Below are 19,929 nucleotides of genomic sequence, written 5' to 3' on the forward strand. Positions count from 1 at the left end.
CAACCAATCAGCAGCACCCATTCTCTAGTCCCCTGCCCACTAAACTATCCTCGGAAAACCCTAACTTCTGAGCCTTTGGGGAGAGTGATTTAAGTTATAACCTCATCTTCTGTGTGGCCAGCCTCATGTTAATTAAACTCTTCCTTTACTGCAATACCACAGTCTCAATGAACTGGTTTTGTCTGTGCAGCAGACAGGAAGAAACCATCTGGCAATTACAGGGTCAGCAGAAAGGAATGTTGTCTCTCATGAGTTTGACTTTCTCCAGGCCCCTCAGGAAGAAACTTAGAATAATGAAATGTGGCCAGAGTACAATCCCCAGTTCCCCCTTATTTGAGGTCTATGTGCTGGTAGATATGTTTAGGTGGGGTCCGAGTTTCTGAAAAATAACTCAGATATATGTTAAGATGTTATTTTTAGTTTCTGTAGGGGAATCAAACATTTCCTGACTCTAAATTTCTTGGCTATTGTTCCGATCTACTATTACCTTCTTGCTTATCAAGTTGCTTATTTACTTCTCAGGGCTAACTAGGTGCCTGGAATTTCCCTTGAAGGAACTCAAGACTTCCCTAGATTTCCATGTTTGGGGGGTTGGGTAGCAGGCCCTTAAGAGGGGCTCCTTGCTCTGTCTCAAATCCAAGAAACCAGTCCCGTAGCCATTGAGATCTTGTTCCAGGTGAAACAAGGACCTGAGACTGACTTAGGTCACCTTGTAACTGGATTTATTCAGGCTCTGGAAGGGCCTTAGCAGGAAGAACTGTTTGAAGGTTTAAAGAAAGACAGTATGGCCAGGCTTGGAAGTCTGGGAAGGGGCACCCCGTGTCCTGTATATGCTTGAGTTGACTTTACTGAACCTGACCAGGTAAACCTTTTCATGAGTTTCCTCCCCCGGTAGTAATTACAGATTTCCATGAGCTGGCCTGCTCGCTTTCACTGTGCAAGCATTTTCAAGGTCAGAGGTGAGGCCTACATTCAGGGAGCATTGACCCAGCTTGGAGCTAATTGGCCTGAAATGGTAGTTAGTGGGATTAGCGGGGAAGGGAGGGCAGGCTGGCTTCAATTATTAGCACATCATCACCCCTCCTCTCTACACTTGGTTTCTTGCTCACGAACATATGTAGACTTTCTAAAAGTGTTGGAGAACTTTTGATGGGAGGAGCAAAAACAGTGCCTTTGATTGTTAGCCATTTGGATGATTGTATTTTTAGCAAGCAGGGAGAGCAGATTTGAGATTGAATGTCACCAGAGATCAAGTCTGCATGTCTCTCCTTAACCTCATTTGAGAACAGTGGTTTTGAAACTACTTTAGAAACAGAACATTTTTATTCCTTGTAACTGTTTCACATACTGAGCTTTTGTGTGAAAAATGGTGCTCTTGCTGTTTGGGGGTGGGGAGGGTCATGATCACAATCCACTTCTACATGGGACCCCCTCTCTACCCATAAGTACTGTGTAGAACCATGGAGCACTGTTCTTTAGAAGCCATTTGGAAACCAACGTTTTGGTATAAAAAAAAGATACACCAACTTATGTCCCATACAGATGGCAACTGTTAGCAAATCATGTACTCCTGAAAGCTATCCGTGTTGTCTTCATATCCTAATCAAGTAAAATTGAAAAAAAAAAAAAAAAAAAAAAAAGATAAAAAAAAAAAAAATAAACCACATTGCTAAATGGTTAAAAACTTGAATTTTAAAAAAAAAATAAACAAAATTAAAAAAAAAAAAAAAAAAAAAAAAACAGATAAAATACAAAACAATAGACCACTGTGCAAATGCTCAACAACTTGGATTTTAAAATATACATAAGCTGTAAATTGAGTGTGTTAAATCATGAGGAAGCACAAGTTCTTTGGAAGATAGGGATGTCTCCGCAGCCGGTCTAATTCATGGCTTCCTGTGGGGGAGAGGCTGGTAGCTTAAGCTTTGGCTCTGCCTGCCTTGCTTTCTTTTACAATTATCGTGGTAGAAGCAAAGCAGCCACAAATGAACTTCAGGTAAGCTGGCAAGTACTCCAGCAGCCTTTCAGGGTGAGTCAGTCTGCGTCTTCAAGGCAGCAATTTGGAGGCTGTAATGGGAAATCTGTTTGTTTGCTTCTTCCCACTCCCCAGCCCTGAGCCTCCCCTCAAAGATGTAGAATTAGTTAAAAAAACAAATGAAGGAAATTCCCCTAAGAACCTTCCCGGGGAACAACATAAACATCCATTGTAAACAGCAGGTTTGTCTTCTGACAGGTTTTGTTTGCAAATGATAACAATTACAGGTAATTTTTCATTTCAACTGGAGGAGCAGGTATTAAAAGAGAGGGTGGGGGAGAGAATGAGAGCAGTGAGCTCTCCCAAGTGCCTTATTCACTCCCAGGTCTACAACCTAACAGGAGTGTGGAGGGCTAGGTAGTGGCTCCTCATTCCATTAAGTGAGATCTAATTGTGGCTGCTCGGTCTGTTGGCAGATGCAGTTTCTACATAACAACAGCCCAGAGACAGAGCTGCGTGATTAATGCCTCCAGCTGTCATATGCCCCATTATCTGTGCATTTGCATAACTTAATGGTTTAGGACAGGGGAGAGAGGATGCTTAATTTAATGTTTAGCAGGCCCTTGATAGCTGAATAATTTAAGAACTGTCAAGGGGGGTCAGTCCTACAGCGATTCAGCAAGACAGCTATGATTTCTGCATATCGTTAAAATTCTTACTTAGGAGATTTTTTTTTTTTTTAAGGATAAAGAAAAGAACAACAATGCCTGAAAGCAAGCACTGATTTTTCTCCATTTAACCATTTCCTCCCAGAGGCAAATGGAAATTTGCTTTTGAGGGCAGTTAGATGTCTGAAGATACCTGGGAGGGAAAGTTTAAGCCCAGCCCTTTCCTTCTCTTTCCTCGCCTCTGGATCCCAGGAACCTCTTCCCTCCCATTCTGATTTTGTCTTCTCTTATTCTCTTTGTCCCCTCAACCATCTCACTCTTTATGCCATTTTATGACCCATTTACAATCCTCTCCTCACTCTACCTCCAACCTGTCATTTAGCTGAAAGGCAGTTGGGGGAGGGACAGTGCAGGGGGTGGAGCATAATTTGCTTAAAATCAACTAACAAGCCAACCTGCTTTCAATAGAAAACACTGTCAGTTTCATTAGTTGCTAATGAATATTATTAAACTAATCTGTCATTTGTTTTCTAATTATGTGTCACCAGGCATCACAGTGGCAGCTGAGGTGACTGCTGGTGAGTAATTTCCCCACTTGCATCCCCTTTTTGAAATTCAGAATAAGAACAGCCAGGAATGATTAGCAATAATTTGATCCTGAGTAAATCCCCCCCACCCCATCCCAGCCTTTCAGTAATAATTTTTCTCCCACACATTAATAACAGCCAAGATCTTTATCATCACCTGCTTTGATAGTCCACCCCCAGGGCGAGACCCTGGCCCGTGTGAAACCTGGGAAAGCGTCATTTCTGGAGTCTCCAGGTTGACGCAGAACACAACTTCCTATCATTTTCCATCACAATTCTGTGAGTCTGGAATTTGGGCTGGACTCCACTGCTCCACGTTGCAGGGACTGGGTTGCTCAGTGGTGGTCATCTGGTCAGGAGGGTCCAGATTGGTTTTGCTCACACGCCCAGTGCCTCTATGGGCTGGCTGGACTGCATGGCTCTGTGGGGGCTCTTCTTCCCCTCTGTGTTCCTTTTGGCAGTGTAGGTGACCTTCTAACATGACTGTCTGAGCTCTAAGAGTGGATTTTCCAAAGACCAGGGGTAGAAGCTGCCAGTGTCTAAAGACCTGACCTAAAAGCTCCCATGGCATCATTTCATTTCCACCATACTCTATGAAACAATGCAGTCAGAGTCCACCCAGGCTCAAGAGGTGGAGTAGACGCTTGCAAATGGGAGGGTGTCAGAGCCTGTGGCCATTTGTAGTCAACTTCTATGTCACCAAATTGTCCATCACCAGTTCCCTGTCATAGTCCTCTGGACTTCTCTTTTCCCACCCCCATCTGATCCAGGCAGATGGTTTCTCACCAACAACGTGAGTTCCCCACTACTTGGACCTTCTGCCAGAATTCTCCTGCAAATCCCCAAACATGAGCAATCTCTGCCTCTCCTTTCATCTTTATTTGAGCTGCTGAGTGCAGCCCAGAAAAATTGCACATCCCCAGAGTGGCCCCACTACAAACAAATGAGTTCAGATCTCAAAGCTGCCTGGTCAGCTTGCTCTGTGTTTGAGTTCTCTCCAATTTCCAGTGATAGTTATTAGACATATTTATTCCCTTATGGAGTGCCCAACCTAGCTTTTCCCCTCAAAGGACTTTATTTGATCTAATTCTTAGCAGATGGCCTTGCCTTCTACTTCTCAGAGGCATGAACATCTTCTGTAATGTTCACACACCTACTTCAAATCCCTCTTTGTGTAGAGATGTCTTTCTCTCTTTTTAGATAAGTCCCTTCCACCAACTACATCCTTCGTTTCCACTAACTTTTCCTAGAGAACTTACTACTATTAATCACTCCTTCTCTGGGTCCATTCTCTTAGCTGATAAACATGTTCAATCTTGTTATTGAAATAATAACAGTGCTACGATTCTTGAAGGAGTTGTCTGCTTGACTCCCCTGCTTGTTGCAATCAGATTCTCGGACCTTCCTAACATTGCCTTGGCAAAGGTTACCAGAAGCTCCTGATCACTCTATCCAAGGGCCAGTATTCAGCTCTTAATCTTGCTTGGTTTCTTTGTACCATTGACTATTCCTTCCCTCTCAAATGGTCTCCTCTCTCTCTCTTTAGCTGCTGTTATTCTATCATCTCTTATGTCTTAGTCCATTTGCACTGCTATACAAAATACCATAAACTGGGTAGCTTATAAGTAACTGAAATTTATTTCTCACAGCTCTGGAGGCTGTGAAGTCCAAGATTAAGGCACTAGCACTCTGGTGAGGGCCAGATCATAGATGCTCTCTTCTTAATTCATCCTCATATGGTGGAAAGGGCAAACAAAACTCCCTCAAGCCTCTTTTATAAGGACGATATTCTCATTCATGAGGACTCTACCCTTATGACTTTATCACCTCCCATAGGCTTTACTATTTAATATCACCTTGGGGGTTAGGTTTCAGCATATGAATTTTAGGGAGACACAAACATTCTGATCACATCTTATTTCTTTTATGTCTCTTTGAGATGGAGCAGGGATCCATCCCTCTTAGGGGCTTGCCAGGCTTCCCAAGCATGGAAGTAAAGGAAAACCTTGAGTTCCTTCAAGGGAAATTCTAGTTATCTAGCAAGCCCTGAGCAGTAAATGAGCAACCTGAGAAGCAAGAAGTTTTTCAGAAACCCAGACCCCCACCAAATGAATCCACTGGCAATAAGGGAAAACTGAGGGCTGACCTGACTTCTGAACACCATTCTTTGTTCTAAATTTCTTTCTGAGGGGCCTGAGAAAGTCATGCCCACAGTCCAGACAATAATATAGTTTTTTTTCTGCTGACTCCACATTTTTAGACAAAGCTTCACTTCCTTAATCAATTACACATCAGAGAGTCTTTGAATTCACCTATCACCTGTACGTCCCTGCTTCACGATAGCCTGCCTTGTTAGGCCAAACAAATGTGTAACCTTCATATGTTGATTTATGATTTTGTCTGTAACTTCTGCTATCCTGAAATTTATCCCTGCCTTTAGATCATTATCTGGTCTAAAATGTCAATAGTGCTGAGTTTGATAAACTCTGCTTTAGATCAGTTTTCACACTACTATTCTTTTGTACTTACCTCTTACATATCTTCCACATGGCATTTTATTTATTTGGACCCTGAACTTCTCTGTTTAGACTATGTGAACTAAAGGACAGAATTTTATTTTCTTTTATTTTCTGTAAGCCGTCACTGAAGTTGGGTCTTAAGCATGAGCTGCCCACTGCTTGCTTGGTGCCTTGCAAATTCTCCTTTTTCTCTCTGCAAAACCTTGGTGTGGGTGTTCGGCTTTACCGTGCTGGTTGAGTGGATCCCAGTTGGGTTTGGTAACATGTTTCTTTTCAGAATTATTTTGGGGTTTTTCTTTTTCCCTGACTTCTCCCTTTCCCAAATGTTAATGTTCCCCTGAAATCTGTTTTCTCTTCTCTCTCCATGATGTAATTCATGGATGTGTCAGTTGCTGCCTCTTGTGAAGACTCTCAAACAGATCTAGCCCAAGTCTCTGCTAACAAGTTTATATGCACACATAGACATATATGTATATACATATGTTTACACACATGTAAGGTTACCCAGTAGATCTCTTTACCTGGATGTCTTACAGGCAACTCAAACTTCACATATCCAAAGGATGACCCACTTCTCAGCCCGCTCCATTTACTCCTATTTCCAGCCTGCAATCTGCAATTCTTGCATTCTTCCTTTTCTTTGCCTTCCATGTTCACTTAATCAATAATTCTATTGATTTCCTCTCCTTAAGTATCTCTTATCTTGCCTTCATGGCCTTCATATTGATCCTCATTATCTGATCATAATGATGGCAACTAGTTAGGAAACCAGGTTTCCCTTCTTTTAATCTCCTCTGCTCTTACTCTGTTATTTCAATAGCCACTAAAGAAGTGCCTCTAAAATGCGCATTTGAATAAATCATTGCCCTATTCAAAATCCTTCAATGACTTTCCATTGCCTAAAGATTAAAGCTTAAACTTTTATTCTGGTGTATTACATACTTTCTGCCTTCAAGATTCACGGTCCCCGCATTCCCACCCCATCCTCCTCACACTCTAGGCTCCAGCTCCATTGCTTTCTTATGCCTTCATTCCTTTGCATATAACTTCTCTGCCTAGAATCCCTATCTTTCTCTTTTGTTAGGCAATTCCTACATATATATTAATTCTCAGCTTAAGTTTCTTGAAGATACTTTAGATCTTGCTCTTTGGGAGACATTTGGCAATGTCTGGAGAAACTTTTGGTTGTCACGAGTTGGGGGTGCTAATGGCCAGGGATGCTGCTAAACATCCTCCAGTGTCCAGGACAGCACCTCACAACAAAGAATTATCTGGTCTAAAATTCCAGTAGTGCTGAGTTTGATAAACTCTGCTTTAGATCAGTTTTCACACTACTATTTTTTTGTACTTATCTCTTATATATCTTCCACATGGTATTTTATTTATTTGAACCATATATTTCCCTCTTTAGATTATGTGAACTAAAGGACAGGATTTTATTTTCTTGCTTATAGAACATCTTAAGAATTATTTATTAAAAATGACTTTGGTTGATGTCACTCCTAAATTTCTTTTGTCTACCATATTGATCATGAAGCCATTATCAATCACTTATTCTTTACAGTGAATGAGGCTTGTTTGGTTTCTTGACAATAGATTTGTTGGTAAAGGAAGGTAGCTAAAGATGATGGGATGCTAAAGAAGCCCTAAAGTTGTTACTTGTTTCATGAGCTTCTATTCCTGCTTCCTTGGATGTTCAGATTGTCTCTTTTCTTCTGTTTAGTCCCAAACACTTTTCAGAACATCTCCAGGCAGCTTTTATTTACCTTGTTTTACCAATGCTGCTGCTGCTTTTTATTTTTTCAGCTCCGCCACCCAGGTTGGAGTGCAGTAGTGTAGTCATGGCTCACTGCAGCCTCAAACTCCCAAGCTCAAGCAGTCCTCCCACCTTTGCCCCTCAAGTAGCTGGGACTACAGGCATGCACCACCATGCCAGGTTAATTTTTTAAAAATCTTTTATGGAGATGGACCTCACAAAGTTGCCCAGTTGGTCTTGAACTCCAGGACTCAAGTGATCCTCCCACCTTGGCCTCCTCCCACCTTGGCCTCCCAAAATGCTGGGATTATAGGCATGAGCTACCATGCCTAGCGGTTTCCTAAGATTTCTAACAGAAATCTGAGGAAAAGATGTACTATTTGATGGCTCTTGGCCCCTTTCCTGTCCTTTTGTTTTCTTCTGTGTGTTCCTGGGGGTGGGTTTGGGGTAGAGGTTAGAAGTCTGCAAACTATATTTCTGAAACATTCTTGCCAGATAGCTTCTAGCTATCTTCTGCAAATGGAAGGCACTGGCAGGAGATTAGGAGGCAGGAGGAAAGAGGAAGATATTTTCGGTTCTTTAGAAGTAAGTGCAGCAGAGGCAGCAGTGATGGAAGGCAAGTCTAGACTCCCGGCTTCCTGCATGGGGAGTACATGCCCTGGAAGCCTCAGCCACCAAGCACCTGTGGACTTTGGCTCCAGTAGCAACAATGACTGCTTTGGGCAACTTTAGGCTCCAGACTTCCTGCAAAGCAGCCACGGCTGTGGTTCCAACAGTACCAGCAATGGGTGCTTTCCAACCTCAGTGGCATAGAGATCATGGATTCTAACTTACATGTTCCCTTTTCTTCCTCCAGTTCTGGGTATGGGAGCAGCTTCTTGCAATTGCTAGCTTCTGGCTAAGTTCACCTTTTTCCTTTTTCATCCGCCTGCTCTTCCCAGATTTTTCTATTTTCTTTTTTTTTTTTTTTTTTTTTTTTTGAGATGGAATCTCGCTCTGTCTCCCAGGCTGGAGTGCAGTGGCATGATCTCGGCTCACTGCAACCTCCACCTCCTGGGTTCAAGCAATTCTCCTGCCTCAGCCTCCTGAGTAGCTGGGATTACAGGTGTATTTTGTATTTTTAGTAGATAAAATGGGGTTTCACCATGTTGGCTAGGCTGGTATCAAATTCCTGACCTCAGGTGATCTGCCCACCTGGGACTCCCAAAGTGCTGGGATTACAGGCATGAGCCACCGCACCCAGCCAGATTTTTCCATTTCCTGTATCAAATTCCTTCTGTTTGAAATACGTAGAATGGCTTCCGTTTTCCTGATAATATACCAAATGATCTGGCATTGCTATGGCACATTCCCTTTCCCAGGAAGTTTTGTGAGTTATTGAGGCTTATATTACCTTCCTGGAGATTAGGGTATAAATGCTAATAAATATGGTATTTGAATTCTAATACAAAGGAGAGAAAAGCAGTTGCTTACAGAGGTAAGATTTTGTAATTTTTCTGATTCAGAAGGCATTTGGGATTCAAAGCAAGATTCCCACCTCACCCTCTTAAATTTTTATAGCCTTCTTCCATTGAATGAATTGATAGGTTTGATCTAATTTTCTGTTCTCTAGAATTATAAGCAAGTCCTGATTTTTTTTTTCTTTCTAATTGAGGCAATACATTTCTGAGATAACAGCAACTCTGAATGTCAGCCATAGAGGTACCTGGTTGCTTTGACAATCTTGTGTGTTATATTAGCATGAAATAATTATGCAGGAGACAGAATAGCCTCACTTGTTCCATCACATAATCATGCACCAAGCAGGCATCTTTTCTGAGAAGCTATTTAAAACCTTCTGATGCCTTCTTATCATAGTTAGAAGAAAATCTAAACTATTTACCCTAGCTTACTTTAGCTGCTGTTATTGGTTCTGTTTGCTAACCCCCAGCCCATCCCCTACCATCTTACTCACTCTGCTTTAGTCATACTGGTGGCTTTTCTGGTATTTAAATACTAAAAGCTTGTACCTGACTCTGAGTTTATATACTTGCTGCCCGGGACCCTCTTCCCCTAGATGGTTAACCCCTTTTTTCCTTTGTGTGTATGTGTATTTTTTTTTTTTTTTTTGATTTGGAGTCTCGCTCTGTTGCCCAGGTTGGAGTGCAATGGTGTGATCTCGGCTCACTGCAACCTCTGCCTCCCGGGTTCAAGCGATTTTCCTGTCTCAGCCTCCTGAACAGCTGGGATTACAGGCGTGTACCACCACACCCAGCTAAGTTTTGTATTTTTAGTAGAGATGGGGTTTCACCATGTTGGTCAGGCTGGTCTCAAACTCCTGACCTTGTGATCCGCCCACCTCGGTCTCCCAAAGTGCTGGGATTGGTTAGCCCCTTTTTAACATCCAGTTCTCAGATGTAACGTTACTTCTTCAAAGATGATTTCTTTTTTTAGAGACGGAGTCTTGCTCTGTCTCCCAGGCTGGAGTATAGTGGCGCTATCTCCCCTCACTGCAAGCTCCGCCTCCTGGGTTCACGCCATTCTCCTGCTTCAACCTCCCAAGTAGCTGGGACCACAGGTGCCCACCACCACGCCCGGCTAATGTTTTGTGTTTTTTAGTAGAGACGGAGTTTCACTGTGTTAGCCAGGATGGTCTCGATCTCCTGACCTCGTGATCCGCCTGCCTTGGCCTCCCAAAGTGCTGGGATTACAGGCGTGAGCCACTGCGTCCAGCCTCAAAGATGATTTCTTAAATTAATCTACATAAAGTTGCTCCCCACCCCAAGTCATTCTCCATTCTGTAATTCTCTTTACCAAGTAATAGTTCATATTGCTGCATCATTTGAAATATATCATCTATTAGTTTACTTGTTGTTTATCTGCCTCTCACCACTAAAATGTAATTTCGACAGAGGCAGAGAGTTGCTTCTTTCATCGCAGCTTTATATCCTAAGTATATCCTGAGTTAAGATATTCCCTGCAACAGGTGCCAGAATAGGTGCCTGACAGGTACTTGTTGAATGACTTAATTAACTGTGTCCACTATGCTGGCTACTCAATTTGGCAAGTATTTATTGTATATCCACTCTGTGTATGGTCTTGTGGTGAGGGACAAAGAGAAGTAAGCCACGATGCTTTTCTCCACACTAGTGGAGTTCAATGTTGGGAGAATGAGCTGTGTCAATAGCAACAATCCCAGCCCCCCACAATAATTAATTTATACTGAGCACTCAGGATGTGCTGGTTACTTTGCTAAGTGTCTTCAGACTTTCTCATTGATTTGTCTCCACACATCATAACATAGGTGTTAGTAAACCCAATTTACAGATGAGAAAACTAAAACTTAGAGTGTTGGTAACTACTCTAAATCACACAGATATCAAATGACAGCCCAATATTGAATTTGAGTCTGAATCTAAAGCTGTTGTAACCTCTTCACAACATGTGTTTTTAAACACTTTATTTTGCTTTGCAGGACACTTGTTATATAAAAGAGGTGGGTTCAGAATGGAGCAATCAAAGTGTCAGAGTTAAAAAACCTAGGCCAGATGAAGACAGAAGATCCCATATAATATTTCTTAACGTCCTTTGGATAAGTTTCCTAATGCAGATTTTAACTGAAACCACAAAAAAACACAAAGCCAAAAAATGTAGTCCTTTCTGGCACCCTTTAAATAAAACCACAGTCTTATTGCAACAAAATCAACATCTAGGCTTTAGTTCTGACTTGAAATATAACAAATACCCCTGCAACTATGCTTTACATTTTCAGTAAACATTTTGGTGGTGACTTGGAAAACAATGATTCTTTAAATAACTTTCCCAGTTTCAAAAAGAGGTAGATGAGGGAAAGGAATGCTATTTTCTATTGTAAGGCAATGAGATTTGTTAGCTAAACAAAGACTCCTCAACTTTGTTGCTAATTCAGAGCTGCATCCCATTCCTGAGCTTTTAGAAAAGGGTAATAAGGAAAAGAGAGAGGTAAGTGGGGGTATTTCTAGGAGGTGAAGACAGTCTGATAAAATTTATACAGTAGTCTAAAAATGAGTCTTTCCCACAATGCCTGAAAGGATTCTTTCCCTTTTGTCTCACCTTTGGCCTTTTATCAATTAGCAATCCATTCTTATTATATCGACTGTCCACTTTGAAATGGAGACTAGCTTTAGAATGGCTGTTAGTCATTCAAACCTTGGGGCTCAATTAGTTATTAGAATGCTTCCCTCCTGGAGATTTGATAATGAAAGGGAATTTTGGAGAAGTGCATTGGAGGGCAGTGAAGTTTTATGCTGTTAGGTACTGTAGGAGTGTGCTGGTTGGCTGGGCTTCAGATATAAGGCGTGACACAAGTGGAACTCAGGCACAGAGCCACCCAAGATGAATCAGTTTCTACGCTCAAAGAAGCAGAGGTGACTGAACCCTGTGGGGCACGTGGCGGCTGCTCTTGACATCTTGTTTGCACATTTCGCAAGCAATATCCTTTATCTTTGTGTACTAGCATTGGCCAAACCCTGCCTCACTCATGGCTTTCATCTTCCTTTTGACCCATTTCGATTGTACTACTGGGAAATTATTGGCCAAAGTGGGGAGGATCTTAGATACTGCTAGGGAGATATCCTTGGGATTTTTCTGATTTCCCTTGTTCAGCCACTCGACCCTGGCCAGATTTACTCCTTGGGGTGAGAAAAGGAGTAGAGAAGGAGGAGAGAGCCACAGAGGGGAGGTCACATGCAAATATCCCTGTAAGAGATAGCTCGTAAGTATGATACTTACAGAGAGGACACATGTAAATATCAAACTTACAGAGTGACTCTTTACAATATTCTTACCTTGACTATTTGTCCATGATTCTAGGATGAATGTGCATAGGGATGAGGGTAAATCTGCTTTTATTTCAGGGGAGAGAGGGAGAAGGAACATCTAGCTTTCACCAAATTTTTGTAGGAAACAGATCTGCTTCACTCTACTGGAAACTGTCAACTTTAAACAAACTCTAGGAACTCTTTGTAATGGCAGAATAAATCTACCCTTACATTTCTTCTGAAATAACAAGGAGATGAAATACAAAGAAAAAACCTTGCACTCATAACATAAATCAGCCCCGTTGCTGTGATCAGCGCATATGGTATAGTAACGTCGCCCACTGCTCTGAGACCTGCTAATGAAAGACCATATGTGCTTCTGCAAGATCAAAACACAACGGGCCTGGTTTAAGACTCCGTGGTGGCTCTGACTCCAAACTTACTTGTGTTTATTGGTTTGTGTTTCTGCTTTAGCGCTATCCTCCCCACCATAGTCTCTCTCAGTCTCTTACATTTTTCTTTCCTTTCCTTTCCTTCAGGAGTTGAGGGGGCCGGATAATTTAAAAACTTGTGTTTGGACTTCGCAGAGTTCTTATAGTAGGCAGATGCCATTACAGAGACACAGGTGTCTGGAATGTGAGGCATTATTGATGGTGCCTCCAGGACAGAGCAATTCCTTTCTGTCTGCAGACTTGCCTTTTGGAATGTACTAATTACAAGAGGTTAGAGATTTGGGTTTAAGCAAGGATGAAAAGCGATTTTATTTGGTTTTCTCCCCTCTACCCTTTTATTTAAAGAAACGAATATAGGCTTTTAAAAAAGTGAGAGGGCCCAGTATTCACTTTCCCTATGTAAAGTGAATGAATGAATCAGATTGCTTAGTTTTTTTTTTTTTTTTTAATTATTATTGTGGGTATAAGCATAAATGAAAACCAAATAAGTTACTAATAGGATCGAATGCACAGCACATCTTTCTTGGAACTCAAGAACCTTGTGAACATAAATGCATTTATCTTTGGGGTGGCTCTTTGAGAACGGTGTCTGGTTAACATAATACCCTCTGATTTGTTATGGCCTATGCTTAGCTTCTTTCCCTTGTTCACAGAAGATCCCAGATAGCTCTGAACAAGCTCATGATGAATGCCAGACCTCCTGTGAGACAAAGCTTTGTAATGGGGGATAAATAAAAAACCACACACACTTACTATTGACATAAAATGTAGTTATTTTCCTTTGAATAAAAAATACGCTATTTGTCATAACAAAGGAAGCTCTAATATAGTTGTGTTATTTTCTGAATCCTTGTCCAGAGCATCTACCAGGACCCGTCTGTATAGACCATGTGATGTCTCATTATCAGTCTGCGTGACAAAGCTTTCATCACGAGGTCCTGTGTATCCATATGTATTTTTTTCCTTGATAATTAATCCCATGCCATTTTAGTTCATGGAATCCTTTGCTTTAAAATCTGCACTTACCCTTGATTCCAAGTTGGCTTAAAAGTTGCAACTGCCCTGAAAATCATATACTATGTTTAGAAAAATTTTCAGTAGTAGCGGGTGAGGTCGTTTATTCCCCCTCTAGAAGGAGATGATCACTGTCTGTGGTGATCTCATGTGGTAGGATAAATGCCACCTGTTTCAGATGTGTGATATTGAGAGGTGGTATCATTCAGGGCAATGGTTTGTAAATCTGGGCGATCATCAGGATGAACTGGAGGAGGAGGAGGTTTCTAACCGCATGAAGCTCCCCTATCGGAGGACTCTGACTCGAGAGATCTGGGGTAGGGTCTAGGGATCTTTCTAATAAAGCTTCCATAGGCAATTCTGATGATCAGTGGAGTTGGGAATCATTGACTATAAAAACTTTGTCCTGAGTTTCAGTTCAGGTTTTGTCATATATTCATTCGATCAACCATCTAGTCAACCAACTGCGATTTTGTGCCAGGCACTGGGCTGAGTGCAGGAGTACAGAGGTTAACAAGACAGCATGCAGCCTCAACCATTTAATGGCTTTTGGCTCCATTTCCTGACCTTTAAATAGGAGTTGGATGAGATTTCGGGTCCCACCCAGCTCTAGCAGTCAATGGTATTTAAGAAACTGAGCCCCTGACCTCCTAAAGTGCCTTTCAACTTCTTTGCAGTTCTTTTTGCCAAGCTGACATTCTCCCATTTCAGTTTTCTACCTTGCCTTAGGCTTATCCCTCAAACAAGTCTTCAGGGCTTACTGTCAGCCTAATTGAAACGTTAAACATGTGTTCTCCTCTCTCCTTCCAGAGGCTATTGGGTGAGAAGTTAACCAAGTCTTCATCAGGCTGTGCATTTTTCTATTCACCATGATAGTATGAAAAGCAGCTGTTCACCCTGGACAGAGTTTCAGAAAGGTGGCTTCCAACCCATTTCCATGTTACATGGAAAAGCTCTTGTTTTTCTCCTCATCTATTGCTATCAGAGGCCCAGTGGAAACTCAAGGTAAACCTTCACAGACAGGCAAATCAGGGCCTCTCAAACCAGAGGGGACAGAACTGAAGGTGAAGGGCACATTTTCTCAGCTCCTCAAGGGGATGGGATTGGGGTGGGATGAAGGAGAGAATGTGGTCAGAGACTCAGTCTGACTTCAATACAGAACAAAACATAAAACAATGTACCACTTTAAAGTTAAGGAGTTTTTGGAATTCTCTAGATCTTATTCTGAGATGGAGGCAGAACGGAATTTAAACAGCATCCTTTTCTTTTTGCTTTTGAGACAGTCTCAGTCTGTCACTGAGGCTGGAGTGCAGTGGTGTAATCATGGCTCACTGCAGCCTAGGTTTCCTGGGCTCAAGCAATCCTTCCACCTCAGCCTCCCAAGTAGCTGGAACCACAGGTATGTGTCACCACGCGGGGCTAATTTTTTTTTTTAATTTTTTTATTTTTAGTGGAGACAAGGTCTCTCTATGTGGCCTAGGCTGGTCTCAAGCTCCTTAGCTCAAGGGGTCCTCCTGCCTCAGCCTCCCAAAGTGCTGAGATTACAGGCATGGGCCAGCACATGCAACCTAAAGAACACATTTTTCTTTCAGAGTCTTCTTATGACCCAGGAAAATGACCATTTATTAATCAGGTCACAGTAAAGCTGATGCCACTTCTCATAATCAAGTAGGCTATCTCTCAATCATGTGAGATGGAACAGAAAACCACTTTTTGGGGTCTGTGGATTCCACACATGGAAATAAAGGACAATTCTGAGTTCCTTCAAAAGAAATTCCAGGCACCTAGCTAGCCCCAGAAGTAAATAAATAATTTGTTAAACCAGAAGGGAAAAGTAGCCTAAAGCAATAGCCAAGGATGTTAGAGTTCCAGAGATACTTGCTTTCCCTGTAGAAACTAAAGACAACATCTTAACACATGTCCCTGAGTTGTCTTTCAGAGATCCCCACTGAGGACCCCAACAAACTGATCTACCTGCACATAGACCTCAGATAAAAAGGAATTGAAGAGTGAACTCTGACCATGTTTTTTATTCTAAATTTCGTCCTGAAGGATTTGGAGAAAGTCATCCTCCCCCTATAGCCAATTAACATTTTTCTGCAAACCCCACATTTTAAAACCAAGTTTCTTTTCCTTAACCAATTGCAAACCAGCAAAGCTTTGAATCTCCCTACTACCAATAAGTCTGCGCTTCGGGATAATCTGCCTTTTTAGGCCGAAACCAATGTGTCATCTCCATGTATTGATTTAGAATATTGCCTGTAGCTTCTGCTTTTGAAAACACTTGCCTGCAAGCCATCGGTGAGGCCAGGATTTGACCATTTAGCTACTTAGTCCTCCTTGCTTGGCACCCAGCAAATAAACATTTTTCTTTCTATTGCTGTAAAACATTCATATATATATATATATATATATATATATATATAGTAGATTTATCACACAGGGTGAGTAGACTGGACCACAGCTTGGTTCTATAACACATGAGGGTCTAAATATTTTCATTGCTTATTAAAGTGAAACTTAAAGGTCTCTGTATCAACCAAAAACCAGTGTCTGGTGGTTCTTCCCTGTGGAAGGAGAAGAGGTAGATCAAAGAACTCATTATTTGAGTTTCCAGGGTTGCCCATTCAGGTAGTTCTGGAAACTAGTGCTTAACATGTCACTAAGGGCCGAGCGCGGTGGCTCACACCTGTAATCCCAGCACTTTGGGAGGCTAAGGTGGGCAAATCACCTGAGGTTAGTTCACGACCAGACTGGCCAACATAGTGCAACCCTGTCTCCACTAAAAATACAAAAATTAGCCAGGCATGGTGGTGCATGCCTGTGGTCCCCACTGTTTTGGAGGCTGAGGCAGAAGAATCACTTGAACCTGGGAGGCGGAGATTGCAGTGAGCCAAGATTGTGCCACTGCACTCCAGTTTGGAGTTTCCTCCAGGCCTATCTGCCTGGGCGACAGAGTGAGACTCCATCTCAAAACAAGACAAACAAACAAAAAAACACGTTAGTGAGGCAGATGGTAGAGACAACGGCAACTGGAGAATTCAGGCCTGGTCTCAAGGGCAAGGCTGATGCTTAGCCCCAGTGATGTGGCTTTTTGGAAATGAGGACCCAGTGTTGCCAGTTCTTATGAATTTTTTCAAAAGAAAGAGATCTAGATTTTTTTTTTTTTGAGATGGAGTCTCGCCCTATTGCCCAGGCTGGAGTGCAATGGTGCGATCTTGGCTCACTGCAACCCCTGCCTCCCGGGTTCAAACAATTCTGCTGCCTCAGCCTCCTGAGTAGCTGGGATTACAGGCGTGCCCCACCATGCCTGGCTAATTTTTGTATTTTTAGTAGAGATGGGGTTTTACCATGTTGGCTAGGCTGGTCTTGAACTCCTGACCTTGTGACCGCCCACCTCGGCTTCCCAAAGTGTTGGGATTACAGGCGTGAGCCACCACGCCCGGCCGATCTAGATTTTTAGGTTGGCAAGCAATTCAAATTAGGTATGCACACAGACCCCAACCACATTGCTGGGCAGCTCGATGGCAGCCCCCTTTCCCTGTCTGTTACTCTCGTGAAGGAATCTTGCTAGCCTTTTGATTGGAAGTAAGCTGAGGAGCACACACACAGAACCCCAACAAGAGTTCAATCTATTCTTCATTATGGTATAACCCAAACGACAGACACTTTCAAATGAAAAGTAGGGCAGAACATCTGGTCTAGCTAACATACCAACATCTGGCATGGGAGTGTAGGACCTGAATGCCCAGGCCTTCAGCAGGGTTGCTGTCTGTGGCTTTCCAGCTGGGCAGTGCGGTGTATGGTAGAACTGCACATCCAGCCATGTTGCTTTGGTATCAGGGCGTCTCCACATGGAGGCTCCTGCAGCCAGTGGCAGGTGTTCATCATAGACACACCTTCTCTTTCTCATGGTCTATGCCCTTTAATCTCAGAGGTGGTTCCTTTGAATACTTTCCCTTCCCCTGACATTACCACTTCCTTTCAGTTTATAAGCTTTGGCTTTCCCCCAGATTCCACCATCTTTTGGTCTACAAAGTTGTGTGTGTGTGTATATATACATACACACACACACACACACATACACATATATACACACATTTTGAGACAGAGTTTCACTCTTGTTACCCAGGCTGGAGTGCAGTGGCACAGTCTTGGCTCACTGCAACCTCTGCCTCCCTGGTTCAAGTGATTCTTCTGCCTCAGCCTCCCAAGTAGCTGGGATTACAGGTGCCTGCCACCATGCCCAGCTAATCTTTGTATTTTTAGTAGAGCTGGGGTTTCACCATGAGACATATCTCTCATAATTATATAACTTTTAAGTCTTATTTTGCTTAGAGAGCGCCTATATTTTTCCTGATCTCAAATTGTATTACAGATTCAGTTGTGGTCCTGGCAGAATCAAATGTTATACCATAAATGGATAATTTATAGTGAATTTAATAAAGAGATTGGCCAAGCTGGTCTCAAACTCCTGACCTCAGGTGATCCGCCTGCCTTGGCCTCCCAAAGTGCTGGGATTACAGGTGTGAGCCACCGCGCCCAGCCCAAAGTTGTTTATAAATCAGTTTTCTGTCCCCCATATTCATTTTCTGTCCCCCATACTCATTTTCACTTCTAGGTAGGAGGAAATAGAATAATGAGGAAGATGGAGGGGAGAAAAGAAGTCAAGGGAGCTTTTAACTGGAAAGTGACTTAATTTTTTTTTGCTTTTTGGTTTCTATGGTGATCTAAATAATAATTAGATGTCTCTACTGTAAGACTTAATACCTTGTCACTATGTCAGCCTGAGACATATCTCTCATAATTGTATAACTTTTAGGTCTTATTTTGCTAAGAGAGCACCTATATTTTTCCTGATCTCAAGTTGTATTACAGAATCGGTTGTGGTCCTGGCAGAATCAAATGTTATAAATGGATAATTTGTAGTGAATTTAATAAAGAGATTATTTACATAAGTGTAGAGCAGAATGGCAAGTGATTGGTGCAGTATGCTGGGGCTACAGACAGTGGAGTTACGTGGGAGTCCGTTACTACTACCCCCAGGGCTAAAGGGGCCAGTGGAGATAGTGGCTCCTGGAATCTGGATATAGGCCAGGCTGTATGGAACAGGTGGATGACAGGAGGCAGCCAGCCTGTGGTCACTTTCCAGAGAGAAGTCATTGGAATAAATACCCTGACTTCATCTCTCTTTCTGTTATCTGGCTTTTGCATTGATCAAACTCAACTGGAAGGCTGTCAATAGAGCCCATAATTGTCAGCAGGGTGGAGAAAGTGGAGAATGGATTTACAGTGGAAAACAGAAGTTATATAGCACAACATTTTAAGTTATGAGATGCCAGTTTGATCTGAATTGTTCAGTCAAGTATAATTGCTAGCATTTGCATGCTGTCATGTTCAAACTGAAACTTTCAACAGAAGCATTTGAATAAACACTATTAATGGAATGACACATTGTAAAAGATTAAGGATGCATAAAATTCAATATTTATTGAATCCTTACTATGTCCTTGAGTATTGTGGTCATCTTATCTATGAACTATATTAGTGCTACTATAATAGAGGGCAAGATTAAATAATTTTTATGTTGGGTTCAGCTGGAGCTACCTTTCATTTGTAAACTCATTTGGGTAAAAGATTGTCCACTTTTGGCCAGGCATGGTGGCTCATGTCTGTAATCCCAGCACTTTGGGAGACCGAGGCAGGTGGATCACAAGGTCAGGAGATCGAGACCATCCTGGCTAACATGGTGAAACCCCATCTCTACTAAAAATACAAAAAATTAGCTGGGCGTGGTGGCACACACCTGTAATCCTAGCTACTCGAGAGACTGAGGCAGGAGAGTCACTTGAACCTGGGAGGCAGAGGTTGCAGTGAGCTGAGATCACGCCACTGCACTCCAGCCTGGGTGACAGAGCAAGACTCTGTCTCAAAAAAAAAAAAAAAAAAAAAAAAAGATTGTCCACTTGCCTTTCAAGTATTGTAGAGAGTGATTCTTTTTTACCAAGCAATCTTTGTACTGCTACATTCTGTAGGAGGATGGTTTCCAGGAGCAGATAAATTAGTCTTTTCAACAGTTCAATTACGGTTGTGTAAGTTTTTAAAACAAACAATAATAAAACATTTGTTGTTTTCTCTTTGCAAAATGGAGATTAAATGAGGTAATGCATATGCCTGATC

Source organism: Hylobates moloch, unplaced genomic scaffold (genome assembly GCF_009828535.3).
Source record: "Hylobates moloch isolate HMO894 unplaced genomic scaffold, HMol_V3 SCAFFOLD_10, whole genome shotgun sequence".
Taxonomy (NCBI): Eukaryota; Metazoa; Chordata; class Mammalia; order Primates; family Hylobatidae; genus Hylobates; species Hylobates moloch.